The sequence below is a fragment of the Coenobita brevimanus genome, chromosome 101 (genome assembly GCF_032717465.1).
Source record: "Coenobita brevimanus isolate Jiangsu-jjx chromosome 101, ASM3271746v2, whole genome shotgun sequence".
Lineage (NCBI taxonomy): Eukaryota > Metazoa > Arthropoda > Malacostraca > Decapoda > Coenobitidae > Coenobita > Coenobita brevimanus.
The window spans coordinates 38488369-38512559 of NC_137054.1; the positions used below are offsets into that span (position 1 = coordinate 38488369).

The 24191-nt window shown below is 39.7% G+C and overlaps 1 protein-coding gene and 1 non-coding gene across 2 annotated transcripts in view; both read left to right on the forward strand.

Annotated features, from left to right (window-relative positions):
- Positions 1-24191, forward strand: part of LOC145415010 (protein MON2 homolog) — a 1148323-nt gene that overhangs the window by 482475 nt on the left and 641657 nt on the right. The gene's annotated exons all lie outside the window — the stretch shown is intronic.
- On the forward strand, positions 18243-18363 carry LOC145415145 (5S ribosomal RNA). The gene has a single exon (XR_013900000.1). It is a non-coding gene; the product is annotated as a 5S ribosomal RNA (ribosomal RNA).

Below are 24191 nucleotides of genomic sequence, written 5' to 3' on the forward strand. Positions count from 1 at the left end.
GAAACATGTACTGAGGAGGTTAATGTGGGCTGTATCAAATGCCCCAAGTCTGAATATCGCCTGTGCTCAGTTAAAACGATTGCCAAGTTAAAGTCGTATGAAGTGTGGTATAAGCAGTTCAATGGATGGTACTGAGGACCATTTACTGTATGAGAGTGACAGTGAAACAGTGATGATGACCATGGTGATGACGTCCAGTGATGCTTCAGGACTTGGGGGAAGTAGTGATGAATTTTCAGGATTTGAAGATGAGTGAAATTTTCACCATGTCAGTAATATGAAGTGAATATAGGTTTTAGGTGATCATGACAGATGCAACCATGGAAAATTTAGGATCAATGGTGCTGTACACCTTTAGTCTTGCACTGACGATGTTTGGATGAATAAATTGTTTGAGATGTTTCATGTCCTTAAGTGATGATATTTATATTGAACAACCAAATACATTTTGATGTTTTTGGCATATAATAAAGCCACTGGGTACTCCAAAACTGACTGATGTAAATGTTTCAGAGGCGAGCGAATGTTGCATGTGGTGTGTACATGTGTCCTTGTGTATGTGTACCATAGCGACTAGGAGGCAGCAGTGTTAAGACCAAAAATGGATGTTTTCACAGTACTCGAATGTTTTGAGATGGATGTCTGTTTTTAGCAAATTCTGGTAAGAGAAATATGCATTTTTAATTGTTGATGCTGCAAGGAAAACAGCTGACAGTAAGGGAGTGATACTGGGAGAAGAGGGTAGAGACAGTTGTCTAGCGCTTGGGATGCAGCAGTGTTGCTAAGGGATAGTTTCACCATTCTCGACATGTTTTGAGATGAATGTCTGTTTTTAGTGAATTGTGATCAGTGAAGAAAGTATTTTTAACTGTTGATGCTGCAAGGGAAACATCACTGACAGTGAGGAAGTGATACTGAGAGGAAGGGGTAGAGACTTCTGTCTAGCGACTGGGCGGCAGCAGTGTTACTAAGGTGTAACAATGGATGTTTTCACCATACTCAGTATGTTTTGAAATGAATGTTTATAGTAAATTATGATCAGTGAAGCATGCATTTTTAATTGTTGATGCTGCAAGGCAAACATAGCTGACAGTGAAGGAGTGATGCTGAGAGAAGAGAGTAGAAACAGCTGTCTATCCTGTTCCCAAGCAGCCTTGCTATATTGAACTTTGGTTGTAAAACATTGTAATTTGTGTATTTACAAGTGCTGCCTTTTCATATTATTTGTGGAGGTAATTACAGGTTAGTTAGAGTGCATGATTAATGATGGTAGTCGTCTGATATTGTGCTTGAGTCAAGGCAATGTGAGGAAATTCCGTAACGTGTGGAATATGACAGGGTTCTTTTAGGATAAATGGACTGATGTGAACATTCATTGTATTTTATGTTTTCGTCAGTGAATGAAAGAATAGAGTTTATTGACTTCATTTGTGGTTTTAAATTCTTAAAATATTAAAAACAGTGTTTATATCAGTTTACTGATACATATTTATCAACAAAGTTGAGATGGCCTCTTGGTTTGAAGTCACGTTTTGTTAAGACGGGGTTTTGTTTTCTCTTTTCCTGTATCATTCTTTGTACATAAAAGAAGAAACTAAAGGATGATGAGCAGTACTGAATAGATTCTGAAAGGTGAGTGTGTATCCAAGTGATAGTGGCTCATATCAGTCACGTTTTGTCAAGAAGGGGCATTGTTTTCTTTTCCTGTACCATTCTTTGTATATAAAAAAAAGAAACCAAAGGCTGATGATCAGTAATGAATAGATTCTGAAAGGTGAGTGTGTATCTGTGTGGTAATGGCTCTTATCAAGAAACCTTACTGCAGTCTTGGTTGGGGCACACTTTTTTTTTTCACAGAACTGCCCTGCCAGAATTAGGGTGCGTCTTTCACAATGCTGCGTCTTACATACCGCAAAATACGGTACTACAGTAATCCCGCATATTTCGCGGTAGTTACGTTCTTGTAACCCCCGCGTCAATTCCGCGAATACTCTATTAACAATTGAAAACTTGCACTTGTGTCCACCATGCTGCCCATCACACAGTCCATGTCCGTACTGATTGCGAGATAATTCGCCGTCAGACAATTCCCCGTCAAAACATGGACGATTCCCCTTCAGAACAATTCGAACCCTGGACGATTCCCCGCCATTCTATAAATATACTAATCAATACTTTGATAAATATACTTATTATTAATTAATCAATACTTTAATAACTATATTTCAGGGGGATCCAGCAAAGTCTATGTTCAGTAGCGTAGGTTCTGGATATTATTTATTGGTTGCACCTTTAGTCAAGAATTAACTTGTTTCTTCCTCGCTGTAGTCGCCTTTGAATTATATTCTAGCGTCACCCATAGCTATCTTCATTAATGAAGGCGAATTGTTTTGTGTTTGTTGTGACTGCGAATTGTCCCGAAACCTCCATACTCATCCCGAAATACCTTCTTACAAGATTGAAAGCACATACTCCATTATGAAGGAAAAACGTAAACACCGTACTGTAATACACAATTATCTACACATTTATTAACAAAACAGTACAAAATAAAAAGATGCATTAACTGGTGATAGCAAACACTCGCACGGTCGTTTCTTAGCTTGTCCAGTAACACAATTTTCTCTGCTAAGGTCATAACTTATATCGTTTTGTCACTTTGGAGTTCTTACTAATTGTATTATTAGCCTTTGGTGAGGCTGGCTTACGTCCTGGGGCCATGTGGAAAGCAAGTGGGAGGCATGAGGCTCATATCATAGTGTGGTTACAACCACAACAGCCACTTAAGGCAGTCAGGCGTGGACTGAAGAATGCGAGGCAGAGAGCAGTGTTGCCTTATCCAAACAACGAAATTATGCTAGGGCAATGAAAAAATTATGCTAGATTGAGCATATTTGTTCCAAGTAAAAAATGAATTATGCTAACTTGAAGCTAAATGATAAAATTCTATACATATTCGTGCAACATATTAATTATATATTGTTTACTATGAAAATATTAAAATGAACCTACATACAGTAAGAGGATAAATATCGGTATCTACCCATACTGCTTTTTCCCACGAAACTTACGTTTTTCTGATGGATTTTGATGTGATTCGTTCGATTTTGAGCATCATTTCCATCGGAAATAACCAGATTTTGAGATATGACCCCCCCCATCCCCCTGAAATAATGAGGGATCTTTGGGGAATCGGGGGTTATAGGGAGGGGGGGAAACACAGAAAATGGTCATTTCCGACTGAAATGAAGCTGAAAATCGAATGAATCATACCAAAATCCATCGGAAAAAACTAGGTTTCATGGGTAAAGTACAAAGCTCAAACTTATCCTAACCTAACCGAACCTAACCTAAAACCTAACCTAACCTAAAACCTAACCTAACCTAACCTAATCCAACCTAACCTAACCTAACCTAATCCAACCCAACCAAGCCCAAACTGAAAGTAACCAACTATTCAAACATCTTCTTACCTTATTCGTCTCTCTCTCTCTCTGATTTGTAGCTTTTATAAAATTATTCTAAAAATATTCCATTCCATTTTAAATTATGCTAGAATGATTCTAAAACTTCTAATATGCTAAAAAATATTCCAGACTCGAAAATTTGATCAAAATTATGCTAAAAGAATAAAATTATGGTAGATATGGTAACACTGGCAGAGGGGGCCACGGGAAAGGGACAGAGGGTGGCGTGAGTTTACCGCGCTACAATTGGAAGCTGTGGGAATTTCAATTTTTTTTCTGTATATTCAAGGATATTTTTGTTGAACTTATTAATGCTAAGAAAATCCGCGAGAGGGCAAAACCGTAGACAAAAAATCCGCAAAAAATGCGGGATTACTGTACTGTACATGACAGTATTGTGATACCAACTCTAACATATGGAAGTGAAGCTTGGACGTTGTTGGAGGGACACAAGTAAGAGTGAGAGCAGTGGGAATGAGTTATTTAAGAGCAGGCTGTGGAGTCACATGGAGAGACAGATTGGCAAATGAGGAAGTGAAGGAGCATTGTGATGTGGATGTGGATATGATACAAAGCATTAAGAGAAACACACTGAGGTAGTTTGGACATGTGAGAGACTGACAAGGAGAGTGTATGTGAGTGAGGTGGAGGGGGAGAGAGGGAGGGGGAGGCCAAAGATGAGCTGGAGGTATGGAGTGGAGAGGTATATGAGAGAGGGGTGTGTGAGTTGGGAGCAGGGCAGTGAAATGGCAGGGGACAGGACGACATGGAGGCGATTTGTTTATGGGCACCCCATATGGGATTAGGGCATCTTGCAATAGATAGATAGTGTACATGTTCCTTATTTTTTCATTTATGTGGTCAGCTGGTGATAGTCTGTTATTGATAATCATTCCTAAATCCTTTTCCTTTTCTGTTGTATGTAGGGTTGAACTTCCTATGTTATAGTCCCAGTCTGGTCTTTTTTCACTTTTACCAAATTTGATTACATGACCTTTGTCCACACTGAATTCCATTTGCCATTTGTTGCTCCATTCATGAAGCTTATTTAATTCCTCTTGTAGCTCTATGCAAGAGTCTGTGTTTGTAATTTCCCTTTGTATTTTGGATCATCAGCAAACATATTTAGGTAGCTTCCATTTCCATTGTTGCTGTCTGTGTCATGTATATATAATAATAATAATAATAATAATAATCTGGCCTTTTGTTTCTCAAAAGCACCAGTTCTTCCTTTTGGGAATTCACTAGCGCTCGACACACATACATTATTTTTACAATTACAAGAATTGTGACATTTCTTGTATATAATACAAGCTACATCATATATACATGAAAGTGGCAAAAATTAAACCCTATAATCATCCGTCATAGTACCTCTTTCCAGGTCGTAGCATTTTGAAAAAAGAAAGGCTTTCAGCTGTCTCTTAAAGGATTCAACAGTAGAGAGTTGTCTTATGGACAATGGCAATCTGTTATATAATCTAGGGGCTCTATATGCAAAAGAACGATCAGAGAAAGATGACTGGTGAATGGCTCCTGGCTCATCAAGACGCAAGGAATCATCTTCACTGGTAACATCACACCCGGGCGTGTCGATGGGAGTTTTAACAATTCAGCAAGATACTTCGGTTCACCAAACTTAAGAACCTTCAATGTAATAAGACACAGTTTAAATTCAATTCTAGCCTTTACTGGTAACCAATGCAACTCAATCAGAAACGGGGTAGTTGAGGTTCTTGGGGGGAGACCAAAGATAAGCCGTGCCGCCCTGTTCAACACAGACTGAACTTTTGTTAGTATATTATTTGGAAGACCAACCCACAGTGAATTACAATAATCAACATGAGACAAGACCACTGCATGGACCAATGTTAAGAGGCACTGTCTGTTCAGGAATCTTCTCACAGAGTACAGATTTCTGATATGCAAGTTACACCCTCTTACAACCTGATTAATGTGTTCTTTGTAATTTAACGTAGAATTAAAATAAACACCCAAATTTCGAACAGAACTGACTGGATGCAGCTGTGACACGCCAATGTTCAAAGCCAGGGCATTGTCAGTGTCATCACCCCTTCTGTTTCCTCTAACGATGATGATCTCAGTTTTATCATCATTCAGCTTAAGTTTCCTCTTAGCCATCCAAATCTTAATATCAGACATTAGAGATTCAAACTTTATCTTAGTAACGTTGATATCTGACATCTTAACATAGAGCTGGGTGTCATCAGCATAAAAATGATAGGACACATCATGAGCATCAAGTAGAGACGATAAACTACTTATGTAGATAGTAAATAGAATTGGACCCAAAACTGATCCTTGAGGGACTCCAAATAGAAGAGGAGCAGAATCAGAGCTAGCGTAATCAACAACCACTCTCTGAGATCTGTCCAACAGATACGACTTAAGGAGCAAAAGGGCACTATCACGATTGCCATAAAAATACAGATCATCCAACAATAGTTTATGATCTACTGTATCAAAAGCTGCATACAGATCCAAAAGAACTAGGAGAGAGGACATCCCACTACAAGTGTTTGCCATCAAGTCGCTCTGAATCCTTGTTAGTGCAGTTTTAGTCGAATGGTATTTTCTGTATGCTGATTGAACAACAGGAACAACTCTGTTGTGTTCCAGTAGTGGTAAGAGTTGGTCGAGTATGGCCCGCTCAATAATCTTGGATAAAAAAGACATGTTAGAGACAGGACGATAATTTGTCATGCTCTCGACATCAAGGCCAGGTTTCTTAATTAGGGACCTAAGCAAAGCACGTTTCTCAGACTGCACAAAATTACTTTCTAAGAAGCATCTATTTATTATGTTGCAGATAAAGTCTGCAGCATGCTCATACACATCAGGCAGTTGTGACATGTTACATGGATCAAGTGAGCAAAGTGTTTTATTAAGTTCTCTGATGTAACATTTGACTTTGTTTACATCCAGTGGATGAAATGTTGAAAGCAAATGATCCCCGGTGCACCGTGGCTGGAAGTCAACTGAGTACGCTTCACTAGGAGGACTGCTATCTAAATCACTTCTTATGTGAGATATCTTACTTGTAAAAAATGAAGCAAAATCAGAAGCCAATTGGGCATCAGATAAAGAAGTCGGTTTAACAATTACATTCCTCCGACCAACCAAATTGTTCACAACTGCAGACAATTTTTTTTGATCACCATCACATGAATCAACTTTATTTTGATAATACCTAGCCTTTTGGGCTTTTACAGTGTGAACGACTGCTCTTCTCGCAAAAACATAACACAAACGAGTTACTTCAGTCCGCTGCAAGCGCCACTCACGCTCTGCCCTTCTACGTTGTCTACGCAAAGAATTAATGGATGGACCATACCACGGAGAATTATCACGTACAGTGATTGTTTTTACTACCTCAGGACAATAATGGTCAAAAATTGACCTGAGCTCGTTGTTGTAAATATCAACCAGTTCACCAGAAGAAAGACTTGAAGAATCGATGGAGTTTAAACGTTGATCAATTTCAAAACACATCAACTGGCGGTTAACATTGTTGTAATTTCTGAACCTGATGACCTTTTTATATGAAGGGGATTTCGGGACACCAAAACAAAGAGTGATCAGAGCATGATCAGAGATGAGGGGGTCAAATGAGTCAACCTCCACATCTGATACGCGCTTGCAACCAACAGGGGACAAGATCAAGTCAAGGACATGTCCTGAGACATGAGTTGGATTACTCACATGCTTGAAAAAATTGTTCTGGGTGATCAACTCAAGGAATTCTGAAGAAAATGGTTTTGACGCTGGACTGTCAACCCAGTAATTGAAATCACCACAAACAAGAAGTCCTTCAGGTTTAAGAGAAAACCCTTCAAGAAACTGCCCAAACTCCTCCATAAAACCTCGATCTCTGCCCGGATGACCTGGTCGATAGACAATTGCAATTCTAATGGTATTCTGATGGAAATTTATTAGTACTTCCATAAATTCAAATGATGATGGGGTCAGGTCTGAGACAATGAGAGAAACGTTTGCAAGTGCTGCCAAATAGATGAATGCTACGCCTCCTCCTGGATAGTCAGCAGCAGGCCTGGGAATACTAATAATAGAATGTGTCTTAGGCAAAGCATTACGAATAATATCGATATCAGACTCGTACAATCAGGTTTCAGTCAAGCACAATATGTCAAGCTCGTGCTGATTTAGGGTTTCATTAATATAGTCTATCTTATTACGGATGGAACGAATATATAAAAGACCCATCCTTAACTGGTTCAAGAGGGATGTAGTCAGTTTTTTGAATGGTCAAAATTGGTGTTCTCAATCAATCTATTCCTGTGAGAAATCATAATTGGACATTCTCTACTTGAAGCAAAATGGGCAACCACCTGTGACTTTGAATTAGCATCTTGTTGTCTTAAAGAGGAGCAGTTGATGCATTTGGGAGAATTTCTGTTACTACAGTCCTTAGATTTATGGGCTTCAGCACAAAAGACACATTTAGGTTCATCACTTTTCCTAGAACATCTCTCAAATGTATGACCAAAGCCTTGACAGTGATGACACTGTGTAACCTAGAATCTATCGAAAGTGCGGCATCTTGTAAGATCCACATAGATGTAATTGCCCTGTTCTACAATGGAGGATCTCACCTCTGGCGACATCTTGAAGACAGTAGTTTTGGTGTCATTCCTTGTCCTTGTGAAGAGAAGGTTGAGGGTACAACCTCGATCAACGAGCATCTTAATTTTATTGTTTTTTCTCAGAATATTTGGGATGATGTCAGAGTCATCCAAGGAAGAGGAAAGGCCTGTCACGGTCATTTTAGGCAACATTTTCTTTGGCTCTGATATGCAAAAAGTGCCCTCAGAGCCAAAATGATCAGTCAGCACCCCAGTTGCTTCTCTCTTGGCCTCAGCTGACGGAAACTTCATTACCAGCCCACCAGCCTTGGTCTTAAGGCAGCCGTCAACCGGTACTGAGTTAAGTACGCCTCTGATGTCTTCTGGTCCCATCTGATTTGTCAGGGCACTAGCGCCACTCTCTGGTTTCACAATCAGTACATGCTGACTATGAATGGCTTTTTTCTGGCCATGAGCACTGATCTCAATCACGCCCCCAGGCAGATCCTTCCCTCCCCCCACGAGAGACCCACGAACAGCATCCGCAAATGACTTGGCCTGATCTTGTGTGACCGCCATAGGTGATGAGACCTTGGTCTCTAGTGCCTCCAGTCTATTTGATACGTCTCTGATTGCTTGAAAGATTGGCCCAATAACTTTATCTTCATACTCCTTCTTGGTACTACTTCCTCCACCAGCCAAGACCTCGTCTGCTGGTGCAACACACTGGCTACACAGCCAGCGAAAGCCCAGCTGGTGGCTCCTCTTCATGAATGGATAGTCGCCTGCATCCAAATTTTCACAAGCTATATGAATCCACTCGCTGCAGTAGGCGCACTTCAGTGCTTGTGCACCTTTTGCTACAGACCTACTGCAGCTAGGGCACTGGTGTTGTTTACTCATGATAAAGGAGAACAAAAAAAACACAATGACAACAACAGCAAAACGTATATACAATACTAAAAACATAATTGGTGCCAGCATCTATCCCTGTGGAACTCCACATGTCATTTCTCTCCATGATGAATAATTTTCCCCTAGCACTGTTTTCATTTCCCATTTTACTGAGAAAGTCTTTCATCCACTCATACAGATTACCTTGGATTCCTCCTTGATTGTACAGTTTCCATAAAAGTCTTTTATGTGGTACTCTGTCAAATGCCTTCTTGAAATCCAAAAATATGCTTTCTACTCAGCCATATCTTTTCTGTATTATTTCTGCAACTCTATCATAGTGACTTGATAGGTTAGTAACACATGATTTTCCATTTCTAAAACCAAATTGTCTTTCTCTTATGATATTATGTTTTTCTAGGTGATTTGCCCAAATTCTTCATATCAGTTTTTCTAACATCTTGTTTATGACGCTGGTCAGTGATACTGGTCAGTTGTTAAGTGGATTTTTTTCTGTTTCCTTTCTTGAAAAGGGGAACAATGTTTGCTTTCTTCCAAATATCAGGTAGTTTTTCTTGTCTTAAGGATTTTCTGAATATTAAATGTAATGGATTGCTTAGGTCTTTTGCACTTTCCTGTGGTATGGTCCATTCTTTAATTTTTTGCATAGACAACATGGAAAGGCAGAACGTGAGTGGCACTTGAAATGAACAGAATGAACTCATTTGCGCTATGTTTGTGTGAGAAAAGCAGGTGTTCGCACTGTAAAAGCCCGGAAGGCAAGGTATTATCAAAATAAAGTTGATTCATGTGGTTGTCTACCTATCTATCTATCTGTCTATCTATCTATCTGTCCATCTATCTATCTATCTGTCTATCTGTTGCCAGATGCCATAATCCCATAAGGGGTGACCATTTGACTTTGAGTTATTTGTTTTACAGGGAGGGGCACTAACCCTCCACCAACCCACTTGCTGACACGTATGGAGCACGTATGGTTTGGTTATATGGTTACCACCCAGCGTTGTAAATGGTTTCTTTGCTTACAGGAAACCATTTGGCTTGTCACCCAATGTAAAGCCACCTGTAAAGGAAAGAAAAGCAATAAGAAGTGACGGGAAAGATGGGAGAAATAGGGAGAGAGGAGGGCAGGCATAGAAAAAGAATGATAAAGGCTAAGGAAGAAGTAGGCAGCACTACATCAAGTGAGTGGATGATGGTCACCACCACCTACCACATAGGTGATCAGAAAAAAACTGTCTGCAATTGTGAATAATTTGGTTGGTCAAAGGAATGTAACCGTTAAACCAAGTTCTGTATCTGATGCCCAATTGGCTTCTGATTTTGTTTCATTTTTTACAACAAAGATATCTCGCATAATAAATGCTTTGGACAACCGTTCTTCTAGTGATGTGTACTCAGTTGACTTCCAACCACTGCACACAGGGAGTCATTTGCTTTCAACATTTCATCCACTGGATGTAAATAAAATCAAATGTTACATCAGATAACTTAACAAAACATTTTGCCCACTCGATCCATGTAACTCGTCGCAACTCCCTGATGTGTATGAGCATGCAGCAGACTTTGTCTGCAACATAATAAATGGAAGCTTCTTAGAAAGTAATTTTGTGCAGTCTGAGAAACGTGCCTTGCTTAGGCCCCTAATCAAGAAACCTGGCCTTGATGTCGAAAGCATGACAAATTATCGCCCTGTCTCTAACCTGTCATTCTTATCCAAGATTATTGAGCGTGCCATACTTGATCAACTCTTACCACTACTGGAACATAACAGAGTTGTTCCTGTTGTTCAATCAGCAAACAGAAAATACCATTCAACTAAAACTGCATTAACAAGAATTCATAGTGACATGGTGGCAAACACCTGTGGTGGAATGTCCTCTCTCCTAGCTCTGTTGGATCTGTCTGCAGCTTTTGATACAGTAGATCATAAACTATTGATAGGTGATCTGTATTTTTTTGGTATTCGTGATAGTGCTCTTTTAAGTCTTATTTGTCCGACAGATCCCAGAGAATAGTTGTTGATGATGCTAGCTCTGATTCTGCTCCCCTTCTATTCACAGTCCCTCAAGGATCAGTTTTGGGTCCAGTTCTGTTTACTCTCTATGCGAATAGTTTATCGTCTTTACTCGATGCTCACGATGTGTCCTATCATTTTTATGCTGACGACACCCAGCTCTAAGTCAACATGTCAGATATCAGTGATACTAAGACTAAGCTTGAATCTCTGTTGTCTGATATTAAGATTTGGATGGCTAGGAGGAAACTTAAGCTGAATGATGGTATAACTGAGATCATCATCATCAGAGGAAACAGAAGGGATGACGACACTGATAATGGTGTGTCACAGCTTGATTCGATCAAGCTGGATGTTTGTTTTAATTCAAAAGTTAAATTACAAAGAACATATTAATCAAGTTGTCAGAAAATGTAACTTGCATGTCAGAATCTGTACTCTGTGAGAAAGTTCCTGAATAGGCATTGCCTCTTAACATTGGCCCATGCAGTGGTCATGTCTCTTGTTGATTATTGTAATTCACTTTGGATTGGTCATCCAAATAATATGCTAACAAAAGTTCAGTCTGTGTTGAACAGGGCAGCACTGCTGATCTTCGGTCTCCCTCCAAGAACCTCGACTACACCGTTCCTAATTGAGCTGTATTGGTTACTTGTAAAGACTAGAATTGAATTTAAACTGTCTTATGATATTCAAGGTTCTTAAGTTTGGTGAACCAAAGTATCTTGCTGAATTGCTAAAACTCCCATCAGCACGCCCAGGTGTGATGTTCCATAGTGAAGATGGTTGCTTGCGTCTTGACGAGCCTGGAGCCATTCACCAGTCATTTCTCTCTGATTGTTCTTTTGTGTATAGAGCCCCTAGATTATATAATAGATTGCCATTTTCCATGAGACAACTTTCTTCTGTCAAATCCTTTAAGAGACAGCTGAAAGCCTTTCTTTTTCCAAAATGCTGTGACCTGGAGAGAGGGACTATGACGGATGATTATAGGGTTTAGTTATTGCCACTTCCATATTTTTTTTACTGATGAAGTTGGTATTGCATATGAGAAATGTCACAATTCTTGTAATTGTAAAAATAATGTATATGTGTGTCAAGCGCTAATGAATTCCGTATGAAAGAAGTGGTGCTTTTGAGAAACAAAAGACCAGATTATTATTCATATCCATCCATCCATCATCCAATCCTATGTTGCCCCATGAGGAATGTAGGAGCCCAGGGCTAGGCAAGTTGGTCCTGACATTTAAGATAAGAGTGACAAGCCTCACTCATCCCTGAGTGTCATTACATGAGCAATAAACCCCAACCACTCCATGGACATAAACCTACACTGGCTTAATCCGACTGGAGCGCCTTAATTACCCACTAAACCACCAGGTGCCATAATTTGGCTATATGGTCACCACCCAGTACAGTAAATTGTTTCCTGGTGCACAGGAAACCATTTGGCTTGTTACTCAGTGTAGAGTCACCCATATGCAGAAAAGAGTGGAAAGAATGAAGGACAGAAAGACAGATAAGGAAGGAGAGAAGAGAGGAAAGGGCAGACATCCAAAGCAGCAATACATTATTACTATTATTATTGTTATTATTATTATTATTTTTATTATTCTTATTCTTGTTATTCCATCCATCCATCCATTGCCAGATGCCATGTATCCCAAATGGGGTGGCCAAGGGCTTAGAGTTAATTGTTTTACAGGGAGGGGCACTAATCCTCCACCAACCCCACTTGACACGTAGGGATTATTTTTATTATTATTATTACCCAACACGAAATCTCGTCAGGACCATTGGCTTCCCTGTCTAATTTTCTCATCTCTTCTTGTACCTCTTATTTTGTTATACATTTATTTGTTAATATGTGTGGGCATGCTTGTTTGTTTTCATCTCTAGCAAATCTGCTTTCTTTAGTAAAAACTGACTGGAAATTTTTGTTTAGTACGTCACACATATCTTCTTCTTTGATACAGATTTTCCTCTTATCCATGATGTATTGTATTTTATTTTTAACTTTTGCTTTGCTTTGTATGTAACTGTAAAATAACTTCGGCTGATCAGTACTTTTACTTATAATGTCTTCCTCAAACTGTCTTTGAGCTTCTCTCCTTATCCTTGTTTAATCAATTGATGCCTGCTTGTAGGTGTTATATGCTCTCTCACCTTTATGTTGTCTGTATCTGATCTACAGCAAATCTCTTTTCTTTTTTGCATTTTTACAATCAGTATTAAACCAGTTCATTATCCTTATTTCTGTGTCTTTTTGCAGTGGGACATAATTATGGATTCCTGTTTTGTAGAATTCACAGAATTTTTTATATATAATATTTATGTCATGTCATCTTAGCTCCTTTTCCCAACCTATGTCATTGAAGTACTGTACTTCTTTAGGTCACGATAGTTGCCCATTTTGTAGTTTAGCCTCCTTTTGTAATTTCCATTACCTCTAAGTACAGTATATCATATGCTATCTTGAAATTGTAATCTAGAACTGCATGGTCGCTTTTTCCGAACAGGGCGGTGACCAATTATATTATCAGTTTCATTTTCTTGGGTATTAAATATGAGATATAATAATGAGGGGTCTTCTGGTCCTCTTTTTCTGGTGTTCTCCTTTACATGTTGTGTTAGAAAAAATTCCTGTATAAGATCCAAGAGCTTTTGATCCCAACAACTTTCATGGCTTATTACATCTAGAGTATTCCAATTTATATTTGTGTTAAAATCTCTTGTTAGTTAATTCTTTCAGATTTTTCCTCTATTCTGTGTAGTAGGGTTCTTAAACTCTAAATTGTCTTTTCTGCCAGGTCTTCTTATTCACCTCTATCCCATTTGTTTGTCATGGGTGGCATATATAACTTTGCCACAATTATTATCCCTTCTGATGTACCAATCTCTCTTGTAACTAATTCTACTTGTGAGGGTATATATGTTTCTGTCTCATTTACTTGGAGTCTTTTCTCTGCAATATGATAACTCCTCCTCCTCGTTTTAAATAGCTGTCTCTGCCAAATATTGTACTCATCCAGATTTAAAGGGTCATTTGATATCCTTGCGGTTAATTTCGTTTCTGTTAGACAATATGAGGGGCATTTTCTATGATATAGCCTTTTATCTCTAATAATTTGGATACCCCTCCATCTACATTTGAGCACTTAGCCATATTGTTCACATATTTGATATTGGTTGAGTCTTCTTCTTGATTTTATTTCATACCTGATGTTTATGTGCCATTTTTTTTTTTTACTTGCAATCCTACTACTTAAAAAAAAAAAAAATTGACTTCTCTCTTCATCTGATCTTGCATCTTTCTTTGTTTTTGTATCTTCCTTCTTTTTCTTTAGTAATCCCCATTCCTCTTGAGTTAGGCACCTTTTTATCCACACCTCATAGTACTCCTCTGATTCCTTAAGTTTGTTTTCATTTTTTAATTCTCTTCTACTTTGTTCACACTTTCGAAGGTTACTCTCAGGGCCTTGACTTGTTTCTCTCATATTTCCCTAATCTCTTAGATTCTTCAACATCTGTCTCACAGATTTCCTGTGATACTACTTTCAATATGTTCATTATATTTACCATCTGCTTGTTATCCCTAGTGATTATATTCTTTTTTTCTTCTTCATCTTTCCTAGTGCTGACTTTAGATTTGTTAATCCCAGCTGTTTCCTTTATCAGCCTTGGGTTCTTCCTTATGATGCCATTCACCTTTCTTGTCATGTCTTTTGCTTCAGCCTTGTTTTTTTTAGATCTTGACTTGTTTTGACTACTTATGCCCAAGTATTTTGTACTTCCTCTGCATGGTTTATCATCATTTTATTTGTGAGTTATCTTCTCATCAATGTCTTTGCTGTGTTGTATCAGATTGCCTGCTTGCCTAATTATGTTGTTATCATTATTGTACTTCTTCAAAACTTTCACGGGTGACTACTGTGTTTCCCATTTCGTTCATTTTCTTCCTTACAATGTCCACCTCAGCTTGTAGCTGACCTATTGTTGCATCTTTTCTGTTTAATTGCTTTACCAGTTCATCATTGTTTTTTTTTCCTTTTGTTGGTACAGTTCCTTTCTTATTTCATCCAATTCTAGTTTGAAAGTTTCCTCCAGTTTATTCACTTTCACTGCGAATTTGTTAAATCTACCCAATTCCACCAGTTTTACTTACAGTTTAGAATCTCCGTTTTGTCAGTGTTGGAATTTACCTGGGGCTAGTCTGGATAGACAAGGATTGTGGAAAGTGTTAAGAATATATGGAGTAGATGGGAAGTTGTTGAATGCTATGAAGAGTATGTACGATGGTGCGAAGGCTGCAGTGCATGTGGATGGTGAACTAAGTGAATTTTTCTCTTTGAAAGTTGGGTTGAAACAGGGATGTGTCATGTCTCCATGGTTGTTCAATCTGTACATGGATGGGGTAATAAAAGAGGTACAAGGTAGGGTAGTGGATGTTGGAGTGGCACTAGTGAGAGAGGATAGTGTTTGGAAACTCCCTGTACTGTTGTTTGCAGATGATACTGTGTTGTTGAGTGAAGACAAAGGGGAGCTGCAAGGCTTGGTGGATGAGTTTGGGAGAGTGTGTAAGAAACGGAATCTAAAGGTGAATGTAGGGAAGAGTAAAGTGATGGTCTTTGAGAGAGGTGAAGTCAGTGAATGTACAGCGAGGTTGGATGGTGAGGAATTGGAAAATGGAGAAGTATCTAGAGAAGGAAAAAGAAAGTGTATGCTGCCTTCATGGACTTGGAGAAAGCTTATGACAGAATAGATAGGCAAGGTATGTGGAAGGTATTAAGAATATATGGAGTGGAGGGGAAATTGTTGAGTGCTGTGAAGAGTATGTACGAGGGAGCTAGGGCTACGGTGCGAGTGGATGGTGAGCTGAGTGAGTTCTTTGATCTCAATGTGGGACTGAAACAGGGGTGTGTGATGTCTCCATGGCTGTTTAATATATATATGGATGGGGTTGTAAAGGAGGTGCAAGGTAGGGCAGTGGATGTGGGGGTGGCCCTAATGAATGAGGGTGAGATTTGGAAGCTTCCGGTGTTGCTGTTTGCTGATGATACAGTATTGTTGAGTGAAGATGAATGGGAGTTGCAAGGTTTGGTGAATGAATTTGGGACAGTGTGTAGGAGGAGGAAGCTGAAAGTTAATGTAAACAAAAGTAAAGTTATGGTGTTTGAGAGGAATGAAGTCACAGAGTGTGCAGTGAGGTTGGATGGTGAGGATATGGAGATTGTGAGTGCATTCAAGTACTTGGGTAGTGTGATGAGTAAGGATGGAACTTTGGGGGATGAAGTACATGAAAGGGTACAGCAGGGAAGAAAGGTTGTTGGTACACTGAAAGCAGTGATGAGAAATAGGGAGGTGAGTATGGAAGTTAAGAAGTCACTGCATGATGGTATTGTGATCCCTACCCTGACGTATGGAAGCGAGGCGTGGACCTTGCAAGAGGGGAACAAGTCAAGAGTGAGAGCAGTGGAAATGAGTTACTTGAGAGGAGCATGTGGAGTGACGTGGAGGGACAGGTTGACGAATGAAGAAGTGAAGGAACGTTGTGGGGTATATGTGGATGTGGTTGAAAAGATTAGGAGAAATACACTGAGGTGGTTTGGACATGTGGAGAGAATGGAGAATGAAAGACTGACTAAGAGGGTGTATGTAGGTGAGGTGGAGGGAGGGAGAAGGAGGGGTAGACCGAGGATGAGGTGGAGGGATGGAGTTGAGAGGTATATGAGGGAGGGGGGGGTGAGTTGGGGGGAGGGGAGTCAAATCGTGGGTGACAGAGTGACTTGGAGGCGTTTTGTCTGCGGCCACCCTTTGCGGGATTAGGGCGTCGGGCTATAGATAGATAGATAGATAGAGTACGTTTAAGTACTTGGGTAGTGTGATGAGTAAGGATGGAGGTTTGGAGGGTGAAGTGCTTGAAAGGGTACAGCAGGGAAGAAAGGTTGCTGGTTCTTTGAAAGCAGTGATAAGAAACAGGGAAGTGAGCATGGAAGTGAAAAAATTACTACATGACAGTATTGTGATACCAACTCTAACGTACGGAAGTGAAGCTTGGACGTTGTTGGAGGGACACAAGTCAAGAGTGAGAGCAGTGGAAATGAATTATTTAAGAGGAGCCTGTGGAGTCACATGGAGAGACAGGCTGACGAATGAGGATATAAAGGAGCGTTGTGGTGTGGATGTGGATGTGTTAGGAAGCGTTATGAGGAACACATTGAGGTGGTTTGGCCATGTGGAGAGGATGGAGGGTGAAAGACTGACGAAGAGAGTGTATGTGAGTGAGGTGGAGGGGGGAAGAGGGAGGGGGAGGCCGAGGATGAGATGGAGGGATGGGGTGGAGAGGTATATGAGAGAGGTGTGTGGTGGGGGACAGGACGACTTGGAGGCGATTTGTTTGTGGCCACCCCAAACGGGATTGAGGCGTCTGGCAATAGATAGATAGATAGATAGATAGTCTGTTTACCCGATGCAGCGCCTGTTGTCTGCTAACGCAGCAAATTCCTTTGGTCTCTGACTATTTGATATATTGTACTTTCTTTGGACAGCACTTCTTCACTTCTACTTGATCTACAGTCATCTGTAATTTAGCTTAGTACCAAGCTTGACTTATTTATAAATACACTCAGGTATTTATGCAGCTGAGCAGAGTGCAGAGCGCAGTGACACATGTGTGCTGTGTCCCATGTTGCAAAACTGTGTGTGTGTGTGTGTGTGTGTGTGTGTGTGTGTGTGTGTAATTCACCGGGTCGGTCAGGATCACCTGATGGTCGTGATCGTCAGCTTTTACCCTCCCGGAAGGGAGCTGAGAGCTCATATAGTCCGATCTAAGGGCAAGGCTGTGACCTTCACACACGCACACACCCGTCCCCTTGCTCAAGGGGGACAGTAACCACCCACTTCGTCAGTGAAACTTTTCGCAACCTGAGTGAGGCGCGAACTCCCGTCTACCAGACGGCAAGCGAGAACGTTACCACTGCACCAGCGAGCGGTGTGTGTGTGTGTGTGTGTGTGTGTGTGTGTGTGTGTGTGTGTGTGTATTTACCTATTTGTATTTACCTATTTGTAGTATACAGGAATTGAGCAATGCTCGTGTTGTCCTGTCTCCATATCCACATTTATCAAGTCTACCTTTACACACATGAATATTTTTCTCATGCACCACCTCTTTGTCTAAGTCGTTCCAAATATTTAAATATTTACCTAATATACCTAATTGCGATATACACGGAATGTACTATGCTCGGCCATACCACGTTGAGTACACCGCTTCCCGTCCGATCAGCGAAGTTAAGCAACGTTGGGTCTGGTTAGTACTTGGATGGGTGACCTCCTGGGAACACCAGATGCTGTTGGCATCCCTACGTGTCAAATGGGGTTGGTGGAGGATTAGTGCCCCTCCCTGTAAAACAATTAACTCAAAGCCGTTGGCCACCCCATTTGGGATACATGGCATCTGGCAATGGATGGATGGTTTCCGTCGCTGTTTCTGAATAAGTCAAATTTAGCTTTAAACTCCTTTAAGTTTTTAGACTGGACAGTCTCTTTGTCCAGGCTATTCCATAAGTCTATACTACTGTAAGGAAAACTATATTTCTTGATATCCTTCAAGCAGCTTGACTTTTTCAATTTCATTCCGTGTCCTCTTGTTGCTCTCTTATTCCATACAAACAGATCTTCTTTGTCAATTTTATCCACTCCCACCATGGTCCTGAACACTGCAATCATGTCTCCCCTCTTTCTCCTTTCCTCTAAGGAAGGCAAATCCAGTTTTTCCAGCCTCTCTCTGTATGACAGGTCTGTCAGACTGGGGACCATCTTGGTTGCTGTTCTTTGTATTCTCTCAATCTTGTTTATATCTTTCTTTTTGTGTGGGGACCACACTACCGCCGCATATTCTAACCTGGGGCGGATCATGGCCACTATCAATTTTTTCATCATTTCCTCATCCATATAATGAAATGCTACTCTTATATTAGTCAAGAGTTTATAAGTCTCTCCAACTATCTTGTTAATGTGCTTTTCTGGTGACAAACTATCTTGGACCAGCACTCCCAAATCTTTCTCTTCTCTCCTTTTTGTGATTAATTCATTACCCAACAAATAATTCAGTGATGGCCTCCTGGTACTTTTCCCCATTTCCAATATTTTACATTTCTTTACATTAAATTTCATTTCCCATGTCTGGCTCCTATTGTGTATCCTATCCAAATCCTCCTGTAGTATTTTACAATCCTCCTCAACCTCTACCTTCCTCAAGATCTTTACATCATCAGCAAACAGACTTGCATAACTGTTCACTCCATCTACCATATCATTTCCGTAAATCAGGAACATTACTGGCGCCAACACCGAGCCTTGAGGGACTCCACTTGTTACTTCCCTCCATCCAGACATCCTATCCTTTATTACTGTCCTTATTTGTCTGTCTCTCAAAAAGTCTCTCATCCATTCCAGAAGTTTCCTCTTCAGTCCTCCTATATATTCTAGTTTCCACATTAGTCTTTTATGAGGTACCTTGTCAAAGGCCTTCTCTAAGTCTAAGTACACACAATCCACCCAACCATCTCTCTCCTGTACCACGTCAATCGCTCTTGAGTAAAAGCTCAACAAGTTAGAAACACATGACCTTCCACTTCTGAATCCAAACTGACATTCAGCCAAAATATTCATCTCTTCCAGATATTTTATCCATCTGTCTTTCAGGATTCTCTCACACAATTTTGCGACCATGCTGGTTAGAGACTCTGGTCTATAATTCAGGGGTTCTTCCCTGTTTCCTCCCTTGTAAATTGGTACCACATTTGCCCTCTTCAATTCTTGTGGCACTTTCCCCTCTTCCAGTGAGCATACGATTAAACTGTGAATTTTATCCGCCAGTTGTTCTCTTCATTCCTTCAGTACCCAATTAGAAATTCCATCAGGTCCTGGGGCTTTCCTTACATCTTGAGTTTCCAGTAATTTATACACTTCGTGTACCTCCAGTTTTATATCTTTTATCACCGGAACATTTCTAATCACTCCCTCCCCTTCCACAAGCTCCTTTTCTTTAGTGAAAACTGACTGGAAATGTTTGTTCATTATTTCTGCTTGCATTGCCGCATCCTTAAAGACCTCTCCTTCTACTTTCAGTTTGGTGATTCCTTCCTTTTGTTTCAGTTTGCCATTAACAAATCTATAAAACAGTTTGGGTTCATCCTTGCATTTGTCTATTATACCTTTTTCAAAATTCCTTTCTTCTTCTCTATGCATTCTTGTGTATTCATTTCTTGTTCTTTTATATTCTTCCTTTGTTCTGTTGTTACCTCTCTTTCTCCAATTGTTCCACGCCTTATCTCTCTCTTTTTTTGCTATCATACACCTTCTATTAAACCACTCCTTTTTCCTGTTTTCTTTCCCTCTTACTCTTGGTACAAATTTTTCCACTCCCAAATTGTAGAGGTCTAGAAAGATATCCCACTTCCTCTGTATCTCTTTTGTTTCTCTGAATGTTCTCCAATCTGCATTTTCAAAAAAGTTTCCCAATCCTGTAAAATTTGCTTTCCCAAAGTTGTATCTTCCCTGTGTATGAAGCTCGTCTCGTGGCTCGACGTTCCCTATTAACATCTGGAACTCAATGACCACATGATCACTTTTTCCTAAAGGACAGCGATATTCCAATGATTCTATTACATCGGGTTCTTTGGTGAACAGTAAATCTAAATTTGCTGGTGTGTCCTCACCTCGAAGCCGTGTCTATTCTTTGACCCATTGCGTCATCACATTATTCATTATTATATTTAATAACATAGTGGCCCATGAATCCTCGCCACCTCCCTAGTACCATTCCTCCCAGTTCACCTCTTTACAGTTAAAGTCACCCACTAAAATTATATTATTGCTTTTCTCAATTATTTTTTGCAAATAGCTAGCCATATCTGACAACATCTCATGGTATTTGTCATCCTTCCATGCTCTCGTCTTTGGGGGAACATACACTACCTCCATATCTCTCTTGACATTCTCTCCAGTTTCTAATTTCATATATATCACTTCAGCCCTGCCTTCTCCCATTTCCACAGTATCTACATTTATGTTGTTCTTCACTGCTATCATCACTCCTCCTCCCTTTTTTTCTTTCCTATCTTTTCTCCACAGTTTGTATTTACCATCTCCCAAATGAACATCAATATCTTCTCTTTATTTGGTCTCTACAAAGCACATGACATCAGGTTCATGTTCTCTTAAGAAATCATTAATTTCGATCCTTGTCGATATGAAACCATCAACATTAGTATATATCACCTTCAAATTATTTTTTACGTTTTTAATACCCTCTTCTCTCCTACTCTGTATCCGTACCACTTCCTCAACTTCTGATCTTTCACAGCCATCCCCTTTAGTTTCTTTCACTTCTATTTCCTTAAATACCACTTCCTTACTTTCGTATCCAATACTCTCCAAAAAAAAGTATTACATTCTTTCTCTGTCCTCTTATCATTTTTTCCCTTTACTTCTTCCTTTAATGATTTTAAAACTTCTCTTTCTTCTTCATTTAATCTTTTCTTATTATAATGTTTTCCATCCCCTCTTCTTTGCTTAATTTCCAAGTCACTTTAAGTATCTCATTTATTACACTTTCTGACGTAAACTTGACTCTCATTGGTCTTGTTTCCCCTTTCTTATAAGGCCCTATCCTCCTTACTTCCTCAATTTCTTTTACCCACTTGTCTCCTTCGGGGTCAATTTTGCCTAATATACTTCTCACCAGGTTCGTGTCTGTCTCGAGTCTTACGAACCTAACCTTTTCTTCCTCTTTCCTGTTTCTAAATATTACTACACATCTGTTCCTTTCTACAGTTTCTCTCACTATTTTCTCTTTTTTCTTCAGTATTTTCACTACATTTTCTTCCATTTTTTTCTTGTTCATTTCCCTTTCTTCCTGGATGATCTCTCTTAAGTTGACCACTTCTTTCTGTTCTTCTTCTACGTGTGCCCACTTTGCCTTATGCTCTTCTAATACATTACTCACCTTCTCCGTTTTATTAGTACTCTCTTCTAGTTTCCTCCTCAATTCAACATTTTCCCGCTTCAAATTTCTAATCTCTTCATTCGCTGTTTCATTGGATTGCATCAGACTCTGTATGGTAGTATCCGTATTTTCAGACACATCCTTTATCACTAGATTCTCTGCTTTCTTTTCAAGTTCACTAATCCTCATAATTAATGTTTTAACCAGGTCCATGACATTGGTATTTGTATCAAATCCTTGAAATTCGAGTCCCTCATTGTTTACATTTTCGGCCATGTTTGATGTTGGTTAAAGTACCAAAACAGCTGTTACCGAATAATACTACAAACATTCATGTATACTCTATCCATTAAATCTTTACTTTTTTGGTAGTCTATTAACTTTCATTATTTTAAATTTAAGGCAAGACCTTAGGAGACAGGACAGACAAAATTCCTGAAACTACTTAAGGTTAGGAGCGATGGCTGGGACGTCTGCTCTCTACGGCTGTTCGTTCATGTGTGTGTGTGTGTGTGTGTGTGTGTGTGTGTGTATTTACGTAATTGTATTTACCTAATTGTGATATACAGGAAATGAGGTACACTCGTGGGGTCCTGTCTGTTTAGCTTTAAACTCGTTAAATTTTTTAGACTGGACGATCTCTTTGTCCATAAACTCGTTAAATTTTTTAGACTGGACGATCTCTTTGTCCAGGTTATTCCACAGGTCTATACATCTATAAGGAAAATTATATTTCTTGATATCCTTCAAGCATCTTGGCTTCCTCAGTTTCATCCCGTGTCCTCTTGTTACTCTCTTATCCCATAAAAGCAGATCTTCTTTGTCAATTTTATCTACTCCTATCATGGTCCTGAACACTGCAATCATGTCGCCTCTCTTTCTCCTTTCTTCTAAGGAAGGCAAATTCAGCTTTTCCAGCCTCTCTCTGTACGACAGATCTGCTTGACTGGGGACCATCTTGGTTGCTGTTCTTTGTATTCTTTCAATCTTGTTTATATCTTTCTTTTTGTGTGGGGACCACACTACTGCTGCATATTCCAACCTGGGGCGAATCATGGCCACTATCAATTTTTTCATCATCTCCTCATCCATAGAATGAAAAGCTACTCTTATACTAGTCAGGAGTTTATACGTCTCTCTAACTGTTTTGTTAATGTGTTTTTCAGGTGACAAACTGTCCTGGACCAGCACTCCCAAATCTTTCTCTTCTTCCGCTTTTGTGATTGGTTCATTACCCATCAAATAATTCAATGATGGCCTCCTGGTACTTTTGCCCATTTCCAATATTTTACATTTCTTGGCATTGAATTTCATTTCCCACATCCTGCTTCATTCGTGTATCCTATCCAGATCCTCCTGCAGCATTTTACAATCCTCCTCAACCTCTACCTTCCTCATGATCATTGCATTATCAGCAAACAGACTTGCATAACTGTTCACTCCAGCGACCATATCATTTACGTAAATCAGGAACATTACTGGCGCCAACACCGAGCCCTGTGGGACTCCACTTGTTACTTCCCTCCATCCAGACATCTTATCCTTTATTACTGTCCTAATTTGTCTTTCTCTCAAAAGTCTCTCATCCATTCTAGGAGGTTCCCCTTCAGTTCTCCTATATGCTCCAGTTTCCACATTAGTCTCTTATGGGGTACCGTGTCAAAGTCCTTCTCCAAATCTAAATACACACAATCCACCCAACCTTCTCTTTCCTGAAGCACGTCAGTCTCTCTTGAGTAAAAACTCAACAAGTTGGAAACACATGACATTCCACTTCTAAATCCAAACTGACTATCAGCCAAAATATTCATCTCTTCCAAATATTTTATCCATCTATCTTTCAGAACTCTTTCACACAATTTTGTGACCATGCTGGTTAGGGACACTGGTCTATAATTCAGGGGTTCTTCCTTGTTTCCTCCCTTATAAATTGGTACCACATTTGCCATCTTCCATTCTTGAGGCACTTTCCCCTCTTCCAGAGAACACACAATTAAACTGTGAATCTTATCTGCCAGTTGTTCTCTGCATTCCTTCAGTACCCAATTAGAGATTCCATCTGGTCCTGGGGCTTTCCTTACATTTTGTGTTCCTAGTAGTTTATACACTTGCTGTACTTCCACTTTTATATCTTTTATCACTACATTTCTAGTCACTACCTCCGCTTCCACAAACTC